We start from the raw sequence: 12,041 nt of genomic DNA, 5'->3' as shown, positions 1-12,041 counted from the left end.
GAGACTGGTGTGGAGCGACCTTAGACTCCGCCTCCTCCAGCAGAGCCAGCGCTGATTGGCCGAATTCCGTACTCTGGCCAATCAGCACTGGCTAATGCATTGTATTGGCTTGATGAAGCAGTGCTGAATGTGTGTGCTTAGCACACACATTCAGCTCTACTTCATCGGGCTAATAGAATGCATTGGCCAGCGCTGATTGGCCGAATTCCGTACTCTGGCCAATCAGCACTGGCTAATGCATTGTATTGGCTTGATGAAGCAGTGCTGAATGTGTGTGCTTAGCACACACATTCAGCTCTACTTCATCGGGCTAATAGAATGCATTGGCCAATCAGCGCTGGCCAATGCATTCTATTAGCGTGAACTGAGTTTGCACAGGGGTTCTAGTGCACCCTCGGCTCTGCTACATCAGATTGCTACATCTGATGTAGCAGTGCCGAGTGTGCATCAGATGTGTAGTTGAGCAAAACTGACTCAGCACTGCTAAGTCTGCATTCGCATAGGAATGCATTGGCCAGCCTTCGGCCAATCAGCGCTGGCTCTGCCGGAGGAGGCGGAGTCTAAGGTCGGACCTGAATGGAGACTGGTGTGGAGCGACCTTAGACTCCGCCTCCTCCAGCAGAGCCAGCGCTGATTGGCCGAATTCCGTACTCTGGCCAATCAGCACTGGCTAATGCATTGTATTGGCTTGATGAAGCAGTGCTGAATGTGTGTGCTTAGCACACACATTCAGCTCTACTTCATCGGGCTAATAGAATGCATTGGCCAGCGCTGATTGGCCGAATTCCGTACTCTGGCCAATCAGCACTGGCTAATGCATTGTATTGGCTTGATGAAGCAGTGCTGAATGTGTGTGCTTAGCACACACATTCAGCTCTACTTCATCGGGCTAATAGAATGCATTGGCCAATCAGCGCTGGCCAATGCATTCTATTAGCGTGAACTGAGTTTGCACAGGGGTTCTAGTGCACCCTCGGCTCTGCTACATCAGATTGCTACATCTGATGTAGCAGTGCCGAGTGTGCATCAGATGTGTAGTTGAGCAAAACTGACTCAGCACTGCTAAGTCTGCATTCGCATAGGAATGCATTGGCCAGCCTTCGGCCAATCAGCGCTGGCTCTGCCGGAGGAGGCGGAGTCTAAGGTCGGACCTGAATGGAGACTGGTGTGGAGCGACCTTAGACTCCGCCTCCTCCAGCAGAGCCAGCGCTGATTGGCCGAATTCCGTACTCTGGCCAATCAGCACTGGCTAATGCATTGTATTGGCTTGATGAAGCAGTGCTGAATGTGTGTGCTTAGCACACACATTCAGCTCTACTTCATCGGGCTAATAGAATGCATTGGCCAGCGCTGATTGGCCGAATTCCGTACTCTGGCCAATCAGCACTGGCTAATGCATTGTATTGGCTTGATGAAGCAGTGCTGAATGTGTGTGCTTAGCACACACATTCAGCTCTACTTCATCGGGCTAATAGAATGCATTGGCCAATCAGCGCTGGCCAATGCATTCTATTAGCGTGAACTGAGTTTGCACAGGGGTTCTAGTGCACCCTCGGCTCTGCTACATCAGATTGCTACATCTGATGTAGCAGTGCCGAGTGTGCATCAGATGTGTAGTTGAGCAAAACTGACTCAGCACTGCTAAGTCTGCATTCGCATAGGAATGCATTGGCCAGCCTTCGGCCAATCAGCGCTGGCTCTGCCGGAGGAGGCGGAGTCTAAGGTCGGACCTGAATGGAGACTGGTGTGGAGCTATCTTAGACTCCGCCTCCTCCAGCAGAGCCAGCGCTGATTGGTCGAGTTCCGTACTCTGGCCAATCAGCACTGGCCAATGCATTTCTATGGGGAAAAGTTAGCTTGCGAAAATCGCAAACTGACAGGGATTTCCATGAAATAAAGTGACTTTTATGCCCCCAGACATGCTTCCCCTGCTGTCCCAGTGTCATTCCAGGGTGTTGGTATCATTTCCTGGGGTGTCATAGTGGACTTGGTGACCCTCCAGACACGAATTTGGGTTTCCCCCTTAACGAGTTTATGTTCCCCATAGACTATAATGGGGTTCGAAACCCATTCGAACACTCGAACAGTGAGCGGCTGTTCGAATCGAATTTCGAACCTCGAACATTTTAGTGTTCGCTCATCTCTAATACCCAGTAGTATGTGCAATGACCAATAAGAAAAAACATTATATTTATAAAAGTCAGTTTGTTTTCCATAGGTTTCTACATAAGGCAGGGAAGCATATATAACATGACTGCACGTATATAATATGACAGCATTGATCCCTTTAATTTATCACTGTGATGAATTTTCCATCTGATGTGTTAACCTTACTGTCTCCATGTGTAGAGCGTTCCCGGACTATCATAGCACTGTAATAAGCTACTGATTATGATTTATATATCTTGTATAAATGTCAATAGGATTTGCGCTAATCTGATACATCAGCATCAAGAAATTAGATATCTTACATGTAGAAATCTACAGAATATCCAGATACTCTTAACTAGAGAATAATGTAGATATTATTGTAGAGGGAATTTAAAGGAGTTTCCACACAAAAAATATTACCCCCTTCCACAAATAGAGTAAGCGACGCTATGTCGCAGCATAAATAGGTGGACTTTAACTTCTTCCAGGAAACATTTTGACACAATACGTCTGGGTGGTCTGCTCTTAACCCTGCAAGGACCTACCTGTGTGTCGTTGCAGAGTTAAAGGGGTTGTCCCATCACAAGGATCCTATCTATACTGCTTGTTAATGTGGATGTAAGACTTTTCCTAAATACATTGCTTCAGCAAACCTGCTTTGTTTGTCCACTATATCACTTTATTCATTTATTTGTTGACACATCCCTTGACTTATCTGGTCAAAAGTCAAGCGATGTATCTGCCTGCTGCCAGGGGGGAGGGAGGAGGGGCTAAGTGCACGGGAGCGAGCCTGGAGGGGGGGGGGGGGTAGTTTACACTTTGGGGGAAGGGGCCGCCAATACAGACCCGGCGCTCAATGAGCACTGTGTACACAGCTATGGGAGCCACTATAATATGGCTCTATTTCCGCCCCAGGGGTCATGGCAATATTGGCTGGAAACTGTATTAGCTTCTGGGTCCTAAATGACCCAAGACAACTCTGCAGTGTAGCTCAGGAGGCTGCATTATGGGAAATCAGCAGAAAAATTTTTAAGTAATGTTAAAATGCCCCCCAAAAGTTGTTTCTTACCCCCATCTACTGTGTTTCTGTATTTGTTTGGTGCTGTTGCGCCTCTTTACTACATTTTAAGGCATTTTTTTTTCTCTCTTGTTGATGTATATCTTATTGCAAAAAGTCTCACTAAAAATTACAGTTCAAAAAAAAAAAAAATTCCCCTAAAAAAGACTATTATGACCTCATGGGGCACCATGTATAAATTTAAAAAAAAAAAAAAAAAATCAAGTAAAAAATAAAAATAAAAGTAATAATAAATGACCCCACTACCAAGTCCCCATCACAAATTTTAGACATGCCAAGAATATTTGACCTATGAAAAAAAGGGAACTTTATTTAAATAAAATTTTAATAGCACTTAAAAAAACACAATAAAAATGTGAAAAACTGACACATTTCCCCTCCTTGTATATTCACATTTTCTTGGATATTAAAATAAAAAAACATGGAAAAATAAAAACAACATAAAAATAAAGCCCTATTTATCACTAAAAGGAGATGTAAAAATGATATAAGTAACCCAACGGAAAAATCTGTATCTATGAAAAAAACCTGAAAAAGTGGCCGGTCCTGAATCAGGGGAAATGGACCAATCCTGAAATAGTTTACAGTACTAAAGTAGTTGGGCATGGGTATCATTATAAAATGGATGCCAATAAGAAAATGTGATATCGTCTAATGACCCCAAAAAGACAATTAATTTAGCTTTTTTTGTTATCTAACCACTGATTATTATGATCTGACTGAGATGGTGATTTTTCTTACACATTTCATGTTTTCACCACCTCCATTAATTCCAATTTTTTGCATCTTTCAATGGATGCTGCTCCACTGAATCCAAAGCCAATGCAGTAGGAATTTTCCCTCCGTTAGTTTCATATGTCTACGGTCCAGTGGGTGGTCCTGGGTTGGAGCAGATAGACAAGGACTGCCCACCAGACAGTAGACAGCCTAAATAACATATTCGGTACAGAGTCTAATAGTGGGGGCTAGAGAAAAAATTCCTACTGGATTGGAATCAGTGGGATGGCACCTATTGCAGGATGCAAAAAGTTGGAGTTGGTAGTGGTGATGGAAGGTTCTCTTTAATATATGTTCTCGTCATTGGGTTATTACATTTTATAATATTAATATATAAGTATAGTTTAGTAATAGCATACCATTTTATGGCTAAATATCACGTAACAAAAGCAGACATGTATGTAACACGCTATCCTGCATACGTCCAAATGTGAGCTCATAAATGAAGATGGAACGCCCCTGGTATAAATAAATTTGGGCACGTACATTTCACATTGGTCACATTTAGATGGTAATTAGAATAATTTTTTATAGTAATTTCAGTGTAATTAAATTAACGTGGATAGATCTAAATGCAAATTGCTGTCTTAAGAACCTAATAAATATATAACTCAGTTCCTAATCTCATACCACCTATACAGATCAATCTATAGTAGAACACAGACTCTTAACACAGAATCGACTCCAGGTTGGCTTTAACCTCGGATGGGAAACCGTAACCTACAGACCAAAGATCTAATTTACACCTAGAATTATAGATTTTTAGACTACACATGGCTTAAGAAGGTTAAGAACCCTCAATACTATTGAATATTAACCATTTGTTTCCAAATGACTTTATCCATAGCCTTCACGTTCTTTGCTACTAATAAATCACCCAAGATCCTCAATCCCAATTTTTTTTAACTCTTAAGTTAGCCTAGAAATCCCAGGCTTGAGAATATTCCTTAATCTAATTTTTTTTGTTTATTTATTTCTCAATATTCTTAAGGTGTCCAGACCAGACGCATAGACGGTGTCTTAAGGTGTCCAGGTGTCCATAGACGGTGTCTTAAGGTGTCCAGGTGTCCATAGACGGTCACCTTTAGCTCATAACCCTTATGAACCTAATTGACCTCACCACCCCAAGAAAGATCCTGCAGACTACAGCGTAGCTGCCACCGCTTCCACTCCTCTTATCTTTCACCGTAGGGAGTCCATGAAGACGACAAAACAAATCTATTACAACAATGCAAACGCTGAGGAAAGTAATTAGACTTAACATTGCCTGACAAGTAGATCAAATCTTATCTTCCCAACAAAGCACATGTATACCGCTCCAGAATCCAATGTGTAGACTTTTATAGAAGGCACAATAAATATTCGACAATCTTCCTAAAACCCAATCCTACTGTATCTTCCTATGGGGGAGCACTATTTATATGTACATGTATTCGAGTATCCCGCCAAGCTTCCACTCTAATTGTAGCAATTCCTTTCTACAGAGATTGCTACTAATACAAAAGATCTGTCTTGAGTAATTTCAGGAAAAGAACGCAAAAAGCGAGAACATGGGGTGGTTGTTATAGTGAACACTAGGAGCATTCAAAAGCCTATTCTCCGTTTTATAAGTGAGAGGAACAAGCCTATTGAGAAGCATGTAATGAGGTTGAAGTCGGTGAGATTATCAGGAAGGAACACAGTTTCCCAGGCTCGGAGACAAGATCCTTCACTGTATGGTCCCTTCCTTAGTTTTGATGCTCCACATCAGTTTTCCATAAGATATCCACCCTCTTATATTCCGCTCAGAAGGGGCGCCACTTTATAAGACTCCTGGCAGGAAACCATTTATAGTCAAAGTTAGTCCTTTTGACCATGCCAAGTGGCACCGACCCATTTTCTGGTGAGGGTATAATGGAAGGGGGAAAGTGCGTGGGATCAGATGTTTGGGCAACATGTTGTGCTGTTTGTAATCTGATTGTCAGGAGGGAATACATACTCCCGTTAAAAGCCTGTAATTGATTCATAGAGTCTAACATTAAACCCATTAGGAGGATGGAGGAGATAGAATCACTTCAAGAAGCTTCCTGAAGGCATCCATTTCATCTGACAAGTGTTTGTAAATAATTTACCAAACAGGATGAAGAGCGGGATCAGAAGACATTGTTCATGGTCAAACATCAGACTGTTCCTCTTCTTCTTGGCTCTACTAGAGCTGAATTACACATCTCAAAAATAAAATCACAGCACCACAATTTGGCCACATCCAGAACCCTATAGTTGTCCTTCAAAATATAAATTATAGTACAATCTTTTTGAGATGAACAGCCAAACATGTATTGAGGTTGGACTTGATGGACTGATGTCTTCATCCAACCTCATCTACTATGTAACTATATGAAAGAGGTCTTGTAAGGGGTTGATGTCTTCTGAAAATTCTTCCAATACAACTTAAACACACATCATGTCCAAAAGTAAAAATCACAACCCTACAGCTTGGTCACATTGAGAAATCCACACAATATGGATTAGACAGATCTTAACAACATTGACATCTCTGAGATGACCATACAAACTTGCATTGAAAAATGGTCTTGTAAGGGGGAGAAGTCTTCTTAAAAATTTTGCTATACCACTAAATTACACATCATGTCCAAAAGTAAAAATGGTCACATTGCAGAGCCCCATGGACAATATTTATTTGTCAGATCTGAATTATATTGAAACCCCTTTGAGGTGACCATTCATACTTGTATTAAAAAGTGGTCTCTGAAAGAACATGCTACTGTATAACTGAATCACATACCACGTCCCAAAAGTAAAAATCACAATATGGTCAAATCCGGAATGCCATATATATCCCTCAAGTTTACATGGCCGTACAATCTCTTTGAGATGACCTCCCAACCTAACATTGACAATGATCTTCTAAGAGGGGAGGTCCTCTGAAAGAAAATATTCCTACACAACTAAATCACACATCTAGTGCCGAGAATAACAATCACAAACCCACACTGGTCACCTACAGAACCCCAAATATTAGATTTATTGGATGAAGCTAAATAACAGGGAAACCTCTATGAGATGACCACCTAAACTTACATTGTAAGATGGTCTAATATTGTGAAAGAAAATGGTCCTACACAATTGAATCACACATCATATTCCAAAAGTAACACAGGTCCTCAAATTTGGTCAAATCCAGAACTCCATGCACCATATTTATCCTTCAAATGTGAATAACAGTGAAACCTCTTTGAGACGACCATCCAAAATTGGTCTTCTAGGGGTGGTCTTCTCAAAGAAAAATGACCAGTGGGCGTAATACATGGGGGGAACTAAAAATCTAGCCTGGAGAAGTGGCGAGGTTTCGCTGTATTCCATAGACACATGTATCCGGAGTTTGTCAGATGTAGCAGAGCTGTGTTAGTCATTGAGGATTGAGATTTTCATAGCTCTGCAGGTAAACTTACTGCATTGGCTTAACCCAATAAAATTATGTAATAAAAAAAAAGTCATCTCGGCTACGTCTCTGGTCAATTTACCTTTCGGGTTGTGCATTAGCCTATTTTTAGATGAGTTTGCAAACAATAAGAAATGAAGCTTGTACATTCAGCCATCCTATGTGAGCTCGGCTTAAAACAATGAGTTTTACCAAAATTTGGCAGAAATAATGCAATGTGAATTATTTCATACAAAACAGGGCATCATATATCGAGTTAGTTTATGAATTTATGAATGGTGCTATAAAATAATAGGACAAAATAATCATACATGATAGGATAGCAGAATAAAAACATGCTTACCTATGGCTTCAATACCTGGAGCGTCTTATTCCTCTGCAGATCCTTGCATTGGATGGGTCAGAGCGTGAGACAAAAGAAGGCATTGATCTGCACTAGCTTCTCCCTGCAACTAAGAGCCCAGGATGATCGGTGTTTGAGTGACGGGAGGGTGGGATATACCTAACAGAACACGTGGAAGGAGAGGAGGAGACCAGCTTGTGTAGAGGGGCTGCTGCAGTATTTGTATAGCTGTCCCTGTATGGAATAGGATAGGAACTTTTCATGTCAATGTGAAGAGTGCTCTTTACCGTTAGCTATGCAGCATCCTCATTGTGTAGAAGCACAGAGCAGAGGCTGTGTGGAGAGGATGGCGAGATGTGTCGGTGCACTTGAGCGTGTAATGTGTGAAGAATATGTCAGCGCAGATATCCTCACTAATGTGTCAAATCTTCTATGTAGTAGAAGGATAAAAGACATATTTGTGAGGTCACTTGCAAGGTCGATGGTTCGTGACAGGTGCCCGGACCAGATCGTAATGGATACGTAATCGATGCTCAGTTCTGGTTTAACTATTTCCTGAGCCATATGCCCGAAATAAATACCGTATATAGTACTAGATATTAAAAATGTAGGAGCCTATTGCAGATAAATACTAAAGGAAGTCTATCGCCAGGAAACTCCGTATCGAACCAGCCATTGTCCTGGGCGCCATCATACCTTGACATACCATTTCCTTAAAAAAGTACTTTTTAAAAAATGTCTATGCCACTGAGGCTTAAGTGCAGTGGGTTGTGTTAAAACCTCCGAGGGCTCTGTATTCAGGTTTGAGCTACAATTCCCGGCCACGCCCCCATTGCACTTGAACCTCATTTGCATTTTTATAAAAAGTAGTTCTTTCTAATATAAATGGTACTTCTGTTGGACTATATAAAGGTATGTGGTGCTCTGCGTCGTGTACCTTTACAATGCACCATGGCTAGTAACAGACCCCTTTAACTCGGCCCTGTCTCTATAAATGTGGCATAAATTAATAGTACAGGAGACTACGAGAAACTTTATATATCTTTTCAGAGAATAAAAGCCTCTTTCTGTTCTTTCCTACTCTATCTCCCTCTGCTAAAATGACTGTCACTGTGAAAATCACTGCTCGAGACGGACTGCAGGTCACATGACTCAGATGACTCATTTATATAAAACTCTACAGAGAGGGAAGAGGGAGGAGTGAACAGGAAGAGAGGGAGATAAGACAAGAAAGACGGCTTTAGTCTGACCCTATAGCTGTAGTCTCTGACCCTAGAGTTGTACTGATATTATTCACATCAGTACAGGTCACGACTTTTCTCTGTCTTTGGCTTCTGCTAGTTTTTAGTGATCAGATATGGTGGCAGTACGGTGGCTCAGTGGTTAGCCCTGTTGCCATCTAGTACTGGAGTCCTGGGCTCACCTCTAGCCAAGTAAATCTGTATGGAGTTCGTATACTCTCCCCTTTTTTGCATACTGATAGGGAACTTAGATTGTGGGGCTGTCAATGATGACAATAGCTGTAAAACAAAAATATAAATTTGGGTTAACTCTGCTACATCTGAATGGGGTTCTCTTCTCCCATTGCAAATCCACTGTTGCACTTCTGCCAGAAAATACAAATGCTGTCAAACATGGAGATACCCTTTAAACCAAAATGTAATAATAAATGAATATAAAATATGCATGAACAGAATATAGTTTTTGAAATATTATCTCAATTATAGGGAAAAATCCCTTTTAGTTATAAGGGAATGTAACAATAAGCTGATCACAGGGTGCCCCGATTTTTGGGACCTCCAGCAATCTGTGTGGGGAAACTTGGTATAAAGTGTTCACTTTCCCTGCAGCACCCCCACAGTAGGAATAAAGTATTACACCATGTCCATTGAAATCCATGGTCTGTTCATGTAGTATACTGACATGCCAGGTCCTTTAAAGTTCGTGTGGGTTCCCAATAAGAACTCAAAATTCCCTACCAAGGTAGTTGAAAATATTTTACAGTATCCGTTACATAACAAGTAACTGGGCATTTAGCCGCTCAGATCCTGATATATTTTATTGGTAATCTCATTCATAGAATAAACCAATTAACTGTAACATCGCAAACACCTTACTAAACGTCATATCCATATCTCGTAGCCTGGTCTCCTACTTCTCTCCCTCCCAATCCCTCCAATATACCTTAAATAAATTGCACAATACAAGTGACACATTCTGTTCCTGGCCTTTGAAATATTAGTTTTTCTGCTTTAATATTATCATCTAAGAAAGTTTAGTGGAGATCTCAGCAAAATAAGTCATTTGGATGTGAGGCCGGGAGATGGGAATGATAATGAAATGATAATAGCTTTACTAGTGATGTGACAGTATTACCAGATGAGGAATGAACAGGCCGCAAGGCTTCATACTGGAAAGGTAATGTTGCAGAATACAGAACATTTTCAGATACAGTATCTGGTCTCAGAGAACAAACTGGGAGACTGCCAAATGTATTTCCCTTGAAATACAGCAGCAACACCTTTGTCAAAAACAGACTTTAACTCTCTTTCTGCTTGGCAAAATCCTTTCTGTGTATTTCGTGTTGGACTGACAGGAGATGCGTAGTTCTCAATATTAAAGAGGCTTTCAACTGGAAACATGAAACTTCCCATATTATCGCTGAGCTGGTCTTATATTCAATTAAAATCCACTCAAAAGCCAATATTTAGTCATCTTTTCCAGTTCTTCTTCGCCCACCATGTATGAGTATGCTCCCATGAGTTTTGCCATAGTGGTTCCCACATTTCTTCCTATCAGTATCCATCGTCCTGACACCTGTCTACTGACACTGCTATGTACTGTATACTTCAACATGTAGTGTTCTGGCCATATACACCTAGTAGATACATTTTATACCTTAACACATCCCTTTTAGAAGGGATACAAAATTTTTTAGAAAGACCACGACAAAGGAAATTATGGATGTACTGCAGAGGGTCTCCAATTAGAAATCCCAATTGGGTCTTCTTGTTGGGGCTGGTTCATGCCATCCTACACCAACACACCAGAAAAAGACTTCCGCACAATTACTACCAAGAGGCAACCAAGGACGAAACTGGCATTATATATTAGAGGGTTGACAAGATGGCTTTGGGTAGGGTTGGACCACACCACGATTGTAACTTGAGGGAATGTACAGAATGTCCTAGGAGTCTTGCTTGTAAGGTTTCAATTCCAAATTTTCTTGTGTCTTTTGTTTTCGCTTTCCCAGTATGAGAAGACCAGTACTGTAAATGATACACTTTAGTTGGGGGTGTGGTACTCATTTTACATTGGAACCCAGGAGATTCATGTTACCACACTACTGATCATAGGGTCTAAAGAGGGCTCAGGACTAGAGATGAGCGAGTAGTACTCGATCGAGTAGGTATTCGATCGAATACTACGGTATTCGAAATACTCGTACTCGATCGAGTACCACTCGCTATTCGAATGGAAAAGTTCGATGCAGAACCAGCATTGATTGGCCGAATGCTATACAGTCGGCCAATCAACGCTGGTTCTTCTCCTACCTTTAGAAGTCTTCTCCGTGCAGCTTCCCCGCGGCATCTTCTGGCTCTGAATTCACTCTGCCAGGCATCGGGCCTGGGCAGAGCCAACTGCGCATGCCCGCTTGTAGTGCGGACATGTGCAGTCGGCTCTGCCCAGGCCTGATGCCTGGCAGAGTGAATTCAGAGCTGGAAGACGCCGCGGGGACGCTGCACGAAGAAGACTTCTCGGTGGATCCAGCCCGACCCTCACTCATGGACTTGGTAAGTATAATTTGATCGAACGTTGCCTACCCCTGAAACGAGCATTTTCCTCCCATAGACTATAATAGGGTTCGATATTCGATTCGAGTAGTCGAATACTGAGGGCTACTTGAAACGAATATCGAATCTCGAACATTTTACTGTTTGCTCATCTCTACTCAGGACCTAAGTAGGCCACATTAAGGGAGAAGCCATAAGAAGCTATGAGACTAAGAAACATCCACATCCTACAAAGTGCTCAGCGTGACAAAAGCAGCGCCGCACCTCCCATGAGGCGACCTGAAGCGACTGCTTCAGGCGGCACTATGCCAGGGCCTCAGGGAGGGCGGCATTTTTGGTTACCTAAGCCAGTCCAGGACAAGCTGTCCTGGACTGGCTTATCACCGAGCGGTGGTTTGGGGAGGCCACTGGAGCAGCGCTGCTCCAGCAGCCTCCTCTCACGCTCAGGCAGAGAGC

The 12,041-nt window shown here is 42.1% G+C and overlaps 1 protein-coding gene across 1 annotated transcript in view; it reads right to left on the bottom strand.

The window, feature by feature from the left end:
* Positions 1–7,980, bottom strand: part of SERTM1 (serine rich and transmembrane domain containing 1) — a 47,912-nt gene extending 39,932 nt beyond the window's left edge. Inside the window, exon 1 of the mRNA XM_075262936.1 lies at positions 7,792–7,980. The gene's annotated coding sequence lies outside the window, so the exon portion shown is untranslated. The remainder of the gene's footprint in view (positions 1–7,791) is intronic.
* Positions 7,981–12,041: the final 4,061 nt, after the last annotated feature.

This window comes from Leptodactylus fuscus, chromosome 2 (assembly GCF_031893055.1).
Source record: "Leptodactylus fuscus isolate aLepFus1 chromosome 2, aLepFus1.hap2, whole genome shotgun sequence".
In the NCBI taxonomy this organism is placed as follows: Eukaryota; Metazoa; Chordata; class Amphibia; order Anura; family Leptodactylidae; genus Leptodactylus; species Leptodactylus fuscus.
Note: the sequence above shows the minus strand (reverse complement) of the source record. Positions and strands in the feature narration are given on the sequence as shown.